This window comes from Desmodus rotundus, chromosome 3 (genome assembly GCF_022682495.2).
Source record: "Desmodus rotundus isolate HL8 chromosome 3, HLdesRot8A.1, whole genome shotgun sequence".
In the NCBI taxonomy this organism is placed as follows: domain Eukaryota; kingdom Metazoa; phylum Chordata; class Mammalia; order Chiroptera; family Phyllostomidae; genus Desmodus; species Desmodus rotundus.
Genome location: NC_071389.1, coordinates 108,298,019 through 108,312,066, shown reverse-complemented (window position 1 = coordinate 108,312,066; position 14,048 = coordinate 108,298,019). Strand labels below are relative to the sequence as shown.

The 14,048-nt window shown below is 42.7% G+C and overlaps 1 long non-coding RNA gene across 2 annotated transcripts; it reads left to right on the top strand.

Annotated features, from left to right (window-relative positions):
* The first annotated feature begins 1,491 nt into the window (after nucleotides 1-1,491).
* On the top strand, nucleotides 1,492-13,462 carry LOC123478757 (uncharacterized). Of its 2 annotated transcripts, XR_011651013.1 has the most exons (5): nucleotides 1,492-1,660; nucleotides 1,764-1,890; nucleotides 3,083-3,207; nucleotides 6,081-6,123; nucleotides 10,634-13,462. It is a non-coding gene; the product is annotated as an uncharacterized lncRNA (long non-coding RNA). The 2 variants fall into 2 exon arrangements; XR_006654061.2 differs by lacking the exon at nucleotides 10,634-13,462 and having other exon boundaries at nucleotides 6,081-6,352.
* The last annotated feature ends 586 nt before the right edge of the window (nucleotides 13,463-14,048 follow it).

The window sequence follows — 14,048 nt, the reverse complement described above, 5'->3', positions numbered from 1 at the left end:
CCTTCGCTTTCCGTAGTGGGCGGGGCTTCGGCCCGGGTATTTTAAAGGAAAGTGACCTGGGGAGGAGCGTTTCTCTGGCTCTCCTAATAAATCCCTCCGACAAAAATAATTCTGAGGGCGAGGTTTCTGCTGGGAGCTTGCTGGTCAATCACCTGTCTCCTGTGTCTCCAGAGGTTGGATGAAGACTCGTACACTGAGTTTAAGTGGCAATGAGAGCTTTCCTTCTGTAGTTACATTACATTAAGCTCGCTGTGGCTACACTTTGGCAAACGTATTTTGTATTTAATAAAAATATTTAATAAATGTCTTTAATTATTTCGAGTCAGGGAGCACTGCCCTCGTTTTGTAGGCGAGCAAATAAACTCGGGAAGTAAAAGGCTTCCTTTGGTTCGCAGTGACGCGCGGCGGGCCAGCGGGATCCGAGAGCGGGGTCACTGGAGACAGGACAGATGGAGCCGGGACTGTGCGCTCCACAGTGTGACTGGGAGAGCTTCCGACAAGCCAGCCATTTTACGAAGGGGAACACTCAGTAGTTCTCAACCTCGGGTGCAACCCCGTGCTCTGGTGTCTCACCTGCCTGTTTTGGGGGGCCCTTTCCCGGTATCCGAGGTTGATGATTGATGGGCCTTCTGTTGGACTGTTGGTGTCAACCCCTGCGCCTCTCACCTCTTCAATAGGAATTTCCTCCATGGCAGAATGCGAGTGTACAGTCATAACTTGGAGCCACCTAATTAGAGAATACTTGCATTTATCATACAAGAGGAAGTTACATTTATTGCATACTTTTACTCCAGCAGAACACATTGCTTTATTTAGTCTCAATTAAATAATTTCTTGAACCAGGTATTCTTTTATTACAGATGAGGAAAGTAGTTCAGCCTTAAAGAGCTCTGTGAGAGCAAAAACCAGGTGGAGGCGTCCTCATCAAGTCCACTCTGTTTCCTCGTAAAGTCCCAAGTCTGGCACATTAGGCACTGAATATTTTTGAAATAGTGAAGTGGTAAACCCACAAACAAGTCATATGTCTGTGACCCAAAGTCCAAGGTTAATACAGGTTCTGTCAGAAGTAACATCTGCTTGAGTGTGGTTGGTAAGGTAATAATATTGGTGTAATAATTTATAGCTTTAATTTGAACATTTCACCTAAAATGTCGTATGGTGTGGTTGAGCGTGATATTGTTATGTTATAGAATTACGTACTTAAGATTTTGTAATAAAAAATTTTATAATAAAAAAGGGGCATCATTTGTGCCGGACTCTGTATTTGCCTGTTGGCCATTTCTGAGTTAAACAAGAGAATTAGAGGTTCATTTTATTCTACCAAAATTATTCCTTAATACCAAGATAGACATTCGTTTAGTGGCAATACAGCGACAGAGTGACTAGCACATACCTTGAGAAATGGTAGATGCTCAACAGTGTAAGTGGCCCCACTTTCCCCACTTACCTGTGTGTGCATGAGGCTCTGCTCTGAGGGCTTTACTTCTATCAAGTCATTTCATCCTCAGGACAACCTTGTGACCCCACTTAACAGAGAAGAGAACTGAAGATAAAGAAGTCATTGGCACAAGGTCACACAACTGATGGCGGAATCAAGAATAAAAAACAAGCAGCCTGGTGTTAGAGTCGGTGCTCCTCATGCTGAATGTTCCTTATGCTGGTGAGTGACGCGGTGGGGCCAGAAATCTGTGAAGATAGTAAGTAAAATGTATAACATTGCTTGAAGAGTTTAATACCCAAACTAGGAATTTGAAATTTGATAGGATTATTATTTGAATACATCCACACCGAGGAATCATTGGTGCCTGAGCTACCTTCCAGCATCCCGTTTGTGGCCCCTCTGAAGGCGTGAGTGTCCAGAGTCGAGTCAGATGTCTCAACAAGAAGGAGGTGAGCAGAAAAGAGTGGGTGTTACAGACATGTCCTCAGAGAGAGAAGCTGTTTATTTATTTATTTTTTTAATTTCTTCAACTCCGCTTTGACCTATAACTGAAATAAGACCTGGCAGCTTTACAGAGTCACTGAGAGCCTTACTTTGAAGTCCCTTGAATAAAGATAATAAACCAGACAACTCGCTCCTCTAGGACCCCTTCCTGTATTTATGGCCTCTACTTGCTAAGGTGAACTTCTGGACAAGTAATATTACTAGGTAACAAATCCTCTGTAAACTGTCTGATTCCATATGGGCACAGAAGGGGCCTCTCAGAAGTGTACAGAGCTTTCCCAATTGTTATTGTTCCTATGAATAAAAGTTATTAAAATACCAGGCTGTCTCCCTGTTGCCACAATAACTGCAACAATTATTTGAAGAAGCTAATCTTATACTAGTCAAAACCCTGTGTTTATTTTGAAGCTAAATAGCTGTGGCGAAGTGTGTGCAGGTTCAAATATTCCGAATATTCTTAAACAGTTGTGAATGATGTAATTAGTTTATATGACTCGCCTCCTCCATTAGATTGCAAGCTCTGATCAGGGCAGTTGTGCTAAAACAGGGGAATTGAAGTCTATTGTTTGTGAGATCTAATCACCACTAAACTAACTTCTATCTCTGCATTAGGGAAGGCTTTTGATTGTGTAAAATGAATCTCTAATTCTTCCTGTTTAACTTGGAAATGGCCAACATGCAAATATTAACCTTGGACTTTGGGTCACAGACACATGACTTGTTTGTGGGTTTACCACTTCACTATTTCAGAAATATTCAGTGCCTACAGTGCCAGACTTGGGAGTCGATGAGGAAAAAGAGTGGACTTGATGAGGACGCCCCCACTCGGGTTTTGGTCTCACGGAGCCATTTAAAGTCTGAGCTTGTTTCCTCATCTGCAGGGCCAGCTGGGCCTAGCCGAGGGCAGTTGTCTTCAGTGGCAGCAACTTTCTCATCACATAAGTACCAGTTTAATAACTGAGTGATCCATGCTCCCCTGAGCATTGTTTACAAATGTGTCAAAGGGACATAGAAGCAAGGGGTGGGGGGAATAACTCATTAAAACATCCTGAATATAGCCTCAGCCCAATACCATGTGTCTGTTCGCATATCTGAGAGCTGGAAGCGCCTTAGCAGATCTCTACCATTTGTTCTCAGGCAGAAGTATGCTGAATCCATCGCAAACAGGTACACATTTCTACACTGAAGAGGAAGGAGGAGGAGAAGGAGAGGAAGGGGGAGAAGGAGGAAGACAGAAGAAAGAAGAAGAAACTCTAGGCAAGGTGATTTGGCTTCCATCAGTAGCTCATTCAGTGTTTACAGGGACTTGGGGGATCTTTTCCTTTAAGTAACCTAGAACCCCCGGTGCCTATCATGCCGCTTCCCTGGAAGAGCTAGAGAACAGGTGGTGACTACATCTGTATTCAAACCCTTCGTGTACTCTCAAATTATTTTTAGATTCAGAATACATTTGTTTCATGTGTAAGATTTCCCATAACCTTAGACTCCTGATTAACCATTTCTCTTGTAAAAAAACTGATGACACCAATTAATTAGAGCATGATGGTAGTTGTGAGTGAGCAAAATAAATTTGTCTAAAATGAATGATATATTCTAAAGAATTTATTTCAAAGCTCTCCTGTCTGCTAAACAAAAGAGTGATTATATATGGAAGACCCATTTAATTTCTGTGAAAATTCTCGTACAACTTGAATGAAACAGAAAATAGGTTCAAAAGTCTCCTTTGGAAAAACAACAAAGCCGTGTGTTTTCATTTTAAAGGTATGGAGTTGTTTTGGGATTCAGATAATTTTGGTCATTTTGAAATACTTAATGAAAATAATTTCCTTTACCATCATGGAACATCATGCAGAAATATAAAGAGCTAGTGTAGGAAATATACAAAAATACAATGTTTACTACTGTGTAAATCAAAGTAAAACAGAACCAAATTATTAATCAGCATTTTATATTTTAAATAAAACCCAAGAATGTTTTTAAACATCCACATCAGATCTTTTAGTCACAAGGATATTTAAGGAAGGCAAATATAATGTTAGTGACAAAACAAATTTGTTCTTTCAGTGTTTTCCATCTTCGAGGGAAATGGAATTATAGGTGAATCGTTCCATTTGGGAAGGGTCCTCAAATGTGGAGTTTTACATGCTTACTGTGTGGGGCAGACTTTCCACTGTACATGTCAGCCGTTGTTCCCTGCCCCCCCCCTCCCCTGAAGTTGCCGCACAGATTGTGAAAGCTGTTTTGCTGGCAGCCGAGGATGCATCCGTGACCTTACCAAAGTGGAAGTGAAAGCTCTCAGTTTTTCTTCTTTCTTCTTTTTTTTGCAACAGTAAATCTACTAATTTTACAGTCAGTTGAACAGCAATGGATTAATTTGTTTAAAGTCTGCGTTCACAAAGAGAACCTGAACTTCAGTAGCTTGAATGCCTGAAATGGCAGCCTGGTGGTTGAAGGGCAGACACTTACAACTTGCTCTGGAAGGAGGCCGACAGTCCACTGTCACCTGCTCCTCTGCACAGGTGCTGACCCCTCGGTCGATTCCGGGCCTCCTGACGGGGCAGCAGGAAGGCTGAGCCTTTGTGTGCAACAGAGAAGGCTTTTCCAAGGACTGAGCCAGTTGTCTCCAGCAGCCACAGGAAGCAGAAGAAAGAAAAGGTTAAAGGCCACTGTGAGGGTCAGAATGGGTTAAATTTAGTCAACACCGGAGGTCATAGCTTTTAACAAGAGCTTCAACAAACTTCTTCGAAGGTGCAATTTGTTTCTTCTTTGTCAACCATTATTATTTTTTTACCCTATTGATAGTGACAGCTTAACAAAGTTTTTATATCCTTTAGAGAATAAAGAATTATGTTCTTAAAAAGATGCGCAGGTGGAGGACTTTATAAAGCTTCCATGGTTTTTAAATTGGGAGCTTTAAAACAGACTCCATGCTTGGCTAAGTCAAAAATAATCTGTGAGGGATGCTGAAAAAATCCCCATGCAGGGGCTCTAATTTCTGGAAGCTTCTTTGTGTAGTTCACTTTCAACCATTGTTGTGTAGTTTTCCCATTCGTTTTTCAAAATTACCAAAGAGCCCTCTTAAGTTTCCATTCTTGAATTTCTTTACATTTAGAGGGCGATACTGGGCAGGACCAGTTGTTTATTGCATTTCTGTGTAAGCAGAAGGGATGGCCACAGACTTCTGCACATGCCTTTCGTGCTCTTATCCTGGCGCCGCCCCACGTTTTCTGTTGAAGGACTGAACTCAGCTCCATGGCCCAAATGGTCAAGGATTTTGAACTTGTAATTCTACTGTTAATAGATTTTCTTACTCCTCTCTTGCCATTATACTGTCAGCCACCCCTTCTTGTTGCTATAATTGCCCACCTAGCATTAAGAGTACTGCCCCACTCTTAAAGTTCTACGCAACGTCAAATTCAAGGTCACCTGGCCTAGTGTCGGGGTTGAAGAGGACTCTTAGCTTTTCACCTCACCTTACTCCAAATCAGCCCACACGCACAGCCAGGATAACCTTATTTAACTAGAGGCCCACCATTCACACCATTTCCTTGCTAAAAAACTTCTGGTGATTTCCACGGCCTGCCGGCTACCTTTGTTGTAATTTTCCACTCCGGTGTGTAACGCCCTCTGTGGCTCTCAGTAGCCTATTGGATTTGACCAGTCAGTCACTTTGCCTGCTCTGCCCTGGCCCCTTTCTCAGACTGTGCTCCTGTTCATGGGCCCCGGAAGGGGACCCCTGCAATCCCAAGGTCCTGCCCCTGCACCTTCTTCCTGTTCACAGCTGACTGGCCAGGGTGGCGGCCTCACCAACAGGAAGCCAGTCCGCAGGATCTAACAACTTGCGAACTCAAAATGGGAGATTTGCTGGGTGTCCAAGGGGACTTGTGGCAGAGATACTAACTAGACGTACATACTTCTCTTTGCCAGGTTTTAGCTGAGCACGTAGCTTCCCAGAATAAAGACAGTATGTGCAGCCTCCCTAACAGAGAAGTGTGGCCATATGACCAAGTTCTGGCCAATGAAATATATGTTTACATACATAAGTAAATTATTCCAAGTAGGTGCTGGGGGAATCTTCGTTTATACCTGTTATTCTGGTACAATTATTAATAGCATTCTCTTTCATTCTCACCAGGGTTCCAGTTCAGATGGCATTTACAGTCACCCTAAATGAGCAGGTATGTGCACTTCCGGAAAGTTCTCTTAGAAGGAGAACGTGCTCTTCTTCTCTTCTTCCACTCTGCTGACTAAAAGGGGGACGTTACAGCTGGAGTTTGGATGGCACCCTGGAGCAAGAGAAGAGTGCGGAGCAGAAACCGTGCTCGGTGGGGCAATGAGGTAGGAGCGTGGGTCCTAACACCACCGCCCACCATGCCCGAATTTCTTGATTGTGAGAGAAAAACAAGCTTTTATGTTAGCTGACCTACTCCTAACCAACAAGGTACTTGAACTAAAAAGTCTTAAAAAGTTGTTTATTCGCTATGTAACCAGTGCCATGTGCACTCTGGAGTTTACTGCACACAGGTGGACTGGTCTGCAGGGAGGAGAAGGGCCACGTGCAGAAAGAACCATGCAGAAGGACAAGAGACCGAGAGGCCCGTGAGAAATGGGAGGGTAGGAGCCTTCCTTTCTAACTTTCTCTTCCAGTCCCCATGGGCCCTCTGGTCTTCATTTCCTGTCTCTAGGTAGCTCTTGGGTAGATTTTCCTAGGACAACTTAGGGCACATTGCAGCCCACATCCGTACAGCTTTAACCCTCTTTTCACCCAGCACTGCCGAGCTGACAAATGACTACTTGCTGATCCCTAACCACACTTTGTGCTTCTCTGCCTCTGCGCGTGTTTGTGCCCCACGTTCTGTGTGGAATCCAGAGCCATCTTTAAGCTCTAGCTCAAGTACCACCTCTTCCATGAAGCCTCCCCGTAGCCCAACTGGATGAGTTTTTCTCGTCCTTGGACCCTGTCATTTTACGTATGCTTATTCTGTGTCATTTCTTTTTCTTTTTCTTTTCTCTCCTAATTGAGTTACTTGAATATTTGGCCTGTCCGCCCTCTGCACTGTCTGCACCTCTCCTGTTTTTGTGGCTTGTGTGTCGCCTCTAGCAGCCTGCCTGAGGCCTGCTTCTCTAGCCTACAGTAAGTATTTGCTGAGCGGTTGTGGGCTGTAAAATGCACAACTAAGCCTTTGCAAATGGTCTCTGAAATAAGAGAAAGCAGCCTTTCTTTGAGTTAAGTGTATGTACTTTGGTGCAGAACTTTGTGTCTTCTAGAGGCTTTCCTTTACTTTTTTGGCTCAGAGCTGAGAGTACTTAGTTAGAGCCCACTAGGTATTTTGTTACAGTTTTAGGAGAACTCTTTCTAGGTCACGAGGTCGGCATCTTTTGTCGAAACGAATTTCTATGCTACGTAGCATGTTTACTACTGTAGTAATTTACAATTACTGAATCAAAAGTACAGAAAGTCTAAATGATTTATGAGAAAATAGAGAGAGTCTGTGACTCATAAAGGAGTGATGACGAGCTCTGTGGGTTTCCCTGTATTAATTGCTACATACGGGCTCTCTGACTGCAGCCTGCATTCCAGGTAACTGCCATCATTGTTGTCAGAAGGATTAGGAAGTGACCTCATGAGTAGCACTGGATGACCTCACTGCCCGTAAGACAGAAAGTTGACACACAACACAGTGGAAAACCTAGTCTAAACACTTCTTTAATTTTCTGTACATAATTGATTGGTTTTTGTGACTGACTTGGTCAAATGTTTTGGTTTTAATACTCATTGTAAAAAAAAAAACAGACATCGTAAAATGTAAAACAGATCTCTGTGTGATTGTAGCTGCAACTGTAAATTATTACTATGAGAGCAAGTAACAGAGTGACGTGGGCTCATGGAGGAAAACTGTGTGCGCCTTTTGCTGTGATGCATTGTTTATAGACTGTAATTGGTAGCCGTTGGCAATTTATAGTGCCCTCTTTCACACTCAACCATCATGTGACATACTAGTGTGGGTAGGTTCTCATATTAATAGTTTAGTCATAAAAGTTGCCACGGATTTTACTTATTTAATTTTATTTATTATGAATTAGAAGGGATTTGAAGTTATTCTTTTTATAATTGGCCTCTAGTTCCCTTGCTTTCTTGAATGGGGACCGAGCTGCTGAGTCACAGCTAGCATAACAGGGGCTGCATTTTACCCAAAATCTGGTTGGGCCAGGCCGTGGCGAGTGTGGCCAGAGCGCTGGCTAGTGAACTTCATCAGGCAAAGGAAATGGTGTAGATGAAAGGACAAAACACAGAAACACATTTCCGCTGTTACTGTAACAAAGTCAGAGAAGGAAAGCAGGACAAGGAAGAGTTCTGCGTATGGGGAGAGGTCTGGAGAACCACGTGGCCGACTGCCGCTTCCCAGTGAGGCTTAGCAATGGGCTGCAGTCCCAGAGCCAGTGGTGGGTCAGCTGGTTTGGCCGCTGTGTGTCTTTGGTGAAGTTGCTCTCTGCAGACCTCTGTTTCATCACCTGTTCCTTGGGGATAATGAAAGCTTACTCCACGTGAACTTGTTAGCACTTAGAAAATACACGGAGACATCCAAACACACTCAGTTCGTGGTGCATAGAAGTGCGCCACAAATGTTAGCTCTTCAAGTAATCCACAGAAGGCATGCCCGTGAAACGTATGTGTCGCCCACAGAAAGGACACGGGCAAGCCTCGTAGGAGCAACAGTTGATTAGATTGCATTGGCTGAATTTTCCCTGATTTTAAACCAATCACATTCTGTAACTTTTTATTTCCTTACTTGTAATGTGATTTAAAACTGGGTTATAAAAGGAATCTTCCTTATTTTCTGTTACTTTAATGCATTTTTCTTAATGCCTTTAGCCTGTTATAGCATGGCTTAATTTTCCTAGGCTTCTTTGATGGAATGAATCATTTGTTTACAAGTAGCCTATGGATATGTATCCATTGTTTAGTTATTACCTTTTTAAGGAAACTGAGTAGTTGAATTTAAAATAGAAGTGTGGTGACAATAAAAGATAATAAAAAGTTTTAAATGGTGGATTGATTTAAGGATTTAAAAATTGAAGGAGAAATACAAATCAAAAGCACAATAAGATTCCAATTCAGACTCACCAGGATGGCTAGAATCAAAAAGAAAAACAATACCAAGTGTTGGCAAGGATGTGTAGAAATTAGTACCCTCCTAAATTGTTGATGGGATGTAAAATGGTTCAATTATTTTGAAAAAAAGTTTGGCAGTTTCTTTAAATATTCATAGACTTACCACATAGCCCAGAAATTTCATTCTTAGGTATCTAACCAGAACAAATGAAGACACACGTGCACACACAAACTTGTACACGAATGTTCATAGCAGCATTGTTTACAATAGCCAAAAAGTGGGGAGAACCAAATGTCCGTCAGCCGACGGCTGGATGAACGTGAGGTGGCGAATCCGTACAGTGGGGTGCCGTTTGGCCACTGAGGGGAAGGAAGCACTGACGTGTGGACGCACTCAGAAACGTGGTCAGGGAAAGAAGCCCGTCACAAAGAGCATTTATTGTGGTGAATACACAGAGACAAGCAGGAGATTCACGGTTGCCTAGAGCGGAGAGTGGGGATGGGGAGTGATTATAAATAGAAAAGAGTTTTTTCAGGGTGATGAAAGTGTCCTAAAATTAGATCATGGTGATGGTTGCACAACTCCATAAATTTACAAAATGTTGAATTCTACACCTAAAATAAGTTTTTATGGTATATCAATTTTATAATATATATTGATATTACATATCAATAGGCTATTTAAAAAATCAAAGGAAACATGATGTTAGTAAGAAAGTAATTAAAACATTTCTGGGATAATCTTATTATATTATAAGATTATAATTTTACCAAATTTCTATTCTTTATTTTTAAAGATTGTATTTATTTTTTAGAGAGAGGGGAGTAAGGGGAGAAAGACAGAGAGAAACATCAATGTGCAAAAAAACATCAATAGGTTGTCTCTCGCACGCCCCCAGCTGGGGGCCTGGCCCACAACCCAGGCATGTGCCCTGACCAGGAATTGTACCGAACCTTTTGGTTTGCAGGCCAGCATTCAATCCACTGAGCCACACCAGCCGGGGCCAAATTTCTATTCTTAGTATTGCATCTATTTTATCTCAATCACCTGTAGTATGGTCATTAGGATGTTAAATATGAATAACATTTTTTGCTAAAATTTTTGTTATGCAAAAAAGCAGTCTGTATTTATTTCAATTTGTGTGGTATTAGATCAGAATATGTTTTCCTCAGTAAGTCAGGGTCCTGTGGAATTCATAGTGCTCAGATCTTCTACCTTTGCCTTAGCAGTTTAAAAATATAGTTGAGTTTTCATGGAGTTTATGTTTTAAAATTGTCATAATTTTAAAGTATCGTTTTGGTTACAACTGATAGAGTATTGTATAAAATGAAAATTAAAACAGCTAAATATTGCATTAGGTTGTATATGAGTCAGTTTCAGATATTTTATGAATTCAGCCTGTGTATAAATTGAATTTCTTTTATAAATAACATATTAACAGTGAAGTTTATTGTTCCATAAGATTTATATTTCTTCTTTTTTTTAATCATTGTCTAAAATATTTTCACGAAAGGAGGCTGGGCTAGAGCTGATCCCTCACCTTCAAAGTGTTTTTGCATCTCGTGTTCTGCAGGTGCTGGGTCAGGAATGGCTACTGCAGATTCCACGAGAATATGGACTCTGTCATTGTTAGACTCTTTAGTGAAGAAAATCTCATCTCCCTGGTTTAAGGGTTGACATGGCAATGCTGCTACTGAATCATTCTCACATGTGCTGAAAAGACTTTACTGAACAGGAGTCAGGCTTTTGAGGAATTTTGGTGAATTTTGTCCCTAACTCCATGACAGGTGACCCATGAGCTCCCTAAGGGACGGCCCACTCAACCATTAGGAAAGCTACAGACCTGCACAGGAGAGGCGCCGACAGCAGAAGGGGTTCCTGAGCCAAGCGCCAACAGTTAGAAAAAGGCCCCCTGACAAAGTGAGCGACATAACCCTGGAAAAGAACGTGCCGACGACCAGCCCCCAGAGTTGGCGCCACACCTGACTCGGACCAGAGGGGTGTCGGTGGTGGCAGCACTGGGCACTGTGCTGCATTTACCTGCGGTCTAGGGTTAAGCTTCAGCACCTTCTTGGAAATGATACTGTAGCCACAAACCTGGGTGACCCAGCCACGCATACATATCAGGAGGGCACGGGCGGCAGCAAGTGCTTGTGCTCAGGCAGCAAGAACTGCCTGTCACTTCCCAGCCTGGCTCCCCTTCTGGCAGTCCCGGGGCTGCTTCCGCCACAGGCCTTCGGGCTTCTTCTGCCTCCAGGACAAGGACTGTGACCGACATGCTGTGGGAATTCATTCCTGAGCTCCTTTTCAAGGACGCCTCCTCTCTAGTCTTTCCAATGGAGGGATTCTATCTTGTTTTTGAGAAAGAGGATTCTAAGTCAGAAAAGGGTCTCCATACCCAGGAGTCTGGGTCTGAATTCAGGCCTCCTACAGATCCTGCTTGGCCCCAGCCAGAAGGCTCCAGAGCACACACTGGTAATACTGATAGAACATATATACCCTACATATGTACATTAGTAATAATGCTATAACACGTATACAAGGCCTGTCCAGGAGTATCCAGCCATGTACTATGAAAAATAGAGACATTTATTGAAGATACAGGATGCAAGAAACATTGTACATAGGACAATGACACCTCAGTCCCCTTCAATGTAGGCACCTTGGAACTTCACACCATTCTCCCAATTGCCATCAGCTGCCCCACCATATTTTCCTGAATCTTATCGATGGTCTGAAATCTCTTCTTCCCTTTCAAAGGTGATTTTAGTTTTGGGACAAGCCAGAAATTGCAAGCCACCAAATCTGGGATGTAGTAGGGCTGAATCACTGGGATGATTTGATGTTTTGCCAAAAATCTCTGCACAAGATGTGATGCATGGGTGGGCATGTTGTCGTGATGAAGCTGCCAATCACCAGTCGCCCACAGCTGTGGCCTTCTGAATCCTCCAAATAGTTCCCACGGATGAATGTTCAAGCTTAATGCAAAATTTGATGCAGATTCCTTGCTCAACTTGCTCATTTTTTTTTCTGATCTTATTCATTTTCAGAGAGAGAGGAAGGGAGGGAGAAAGAAAGGGAGAGAAAAATCAATGTGATTGAGAAACATTATTTGGTTGCCTCTTGCAGGCCTCCAACCAGGGACCAGGCCCCAAACCAAAGCATGTGCCCTGATTGGGAATTGAACCAGCAACCTTTCAGTTCAGGCCAGTGCTCACTCCACTGAGCTACATCAGCCAGGGCATGCTCAGTTTGAATGCAGTGGCCACACAGTACACACGCTCACTCAATGGTGTCTACCAACCCCACTGACTAGTACAGTGAAGTCGTCACTGTTCACGCATGCGCACTCCAGTCCACTCTCCTTGCCTGCCAGGTTACATTGATTGATGTCCGCAAACTGTTCTTGTTACATTAACAATGGTTGGACTTTTCCCAGACAGACCTCATATGTACATTAGTAATGATATAACATACATACACATACACATGCACACAGCTTTCTGTGTGTGCAAAGCACTCTTGCAAGCACTTTACATATATTGACTCAGTTCTCATAAAAACTCAGACTGAGGCAACAGTGGTTAAGTAATGTGTTCAAGATCATAAGCTGAGAGTTGGCAGAGCTGGGATTAGGACCTAGGTCTGTCTCCAGAGTACATGCTCTTACCTGCTGTTGATAATGATTGTTTAAATAATACTGTGGTCTGTTATTTATGTAGTAATAGTAATAGTGATTTCTCATTATTCTCACATGGAACATATACTTAGGTCTTACTGAAAGTGAATTATTATTCCAGAATTGTCTTCACTTCTCAAAAACACTGCTAAGAAGGCGATACTGAAAGTCACCTACTATGAAGGAATATTTATATTAGTATTTATTTAATTCTCAAAATTCCTTGTGTGGAGTGTGGAGGACAGAGGTCCACAGTGAGAGTCAGAGGACCTGGATTAACCGTCTAACTCCAGTTGTACCTCCTGTGGTTCCTTGAGAAATTAATGTTGATTCTCTGGACCCTGGCCTCTTCATTTGTAAAATGGAGTAATAGCATCACAGAATTGCAAGGATGAAATAAAACAAAATAATTTGGAAACTCTAAAGCAATATATAAATGTGAGATGTTATTAATCTCCTGACCTCTGGTCCCCTCAAAATACTTACTTCTGAGCATTTTCTGACTTCTGTGCATGCGCGAAAGAGGAGACACACTGTGGAAACCACACTACTCAAAGTGTGGTTGGACCGGCAGTATCAGCGGCTTCCAGAAGCTTGTTAGAGATGCAGTAATGTAGGCCCATTCTCAGATCTGCTGACTCCGAAACTGTGGCATGGAGCCCAAAAATCTTGTGACAAGTTTTCCAGGTGATTCCGATGTGCACTAAACTTTGAGAAGTTCTGATGCGGACAGTTGTTTTAGTTCATTCATTCAATAAACATTTTGTAATGCTCTAGAATAGGCCAGTTACTGTGTTGGGAGGATAAGACACTGTTGCTGTCCTCAAGGGGAATATATCCTTTAAAAAACAAGATTTTATTTATTTATTTTTAGAGAGAGGGGAAGGGAGGGAGAAAGAGAGGGAAACATCAATGTGGGGTTGCCTCTCACACACCCGCTACTGGGGACCTGGCCCACAACCCAGGGGTGTGCCCTGACTGGGAATCAAACCAGTGACCCTTTGGTTCACAGGATGGCACTCAATCCACTGAGCCACACCAGCCAGGGCAGGAATATATCCTTCTTAATGAACTCTTTTTTCATCCTTCAAGATCCTGTTCACACACCTCATGGAGGAGCCCACTGCCTACAAAATGCAGTCTGACTCCTTGTGGCACATGAATGCCCACCTGCATTTTCTGCTACACTCCCAACCTGTCCTCTCACCTGTAGTCCACTCCTCTGAACTGCTCTCTGGCCTTCATGCTTTTGCATCCGCTGGGCTCTCTGCCCGTGAGTGTTTCTTCTCCTTCTTCATTCATCCTCTAA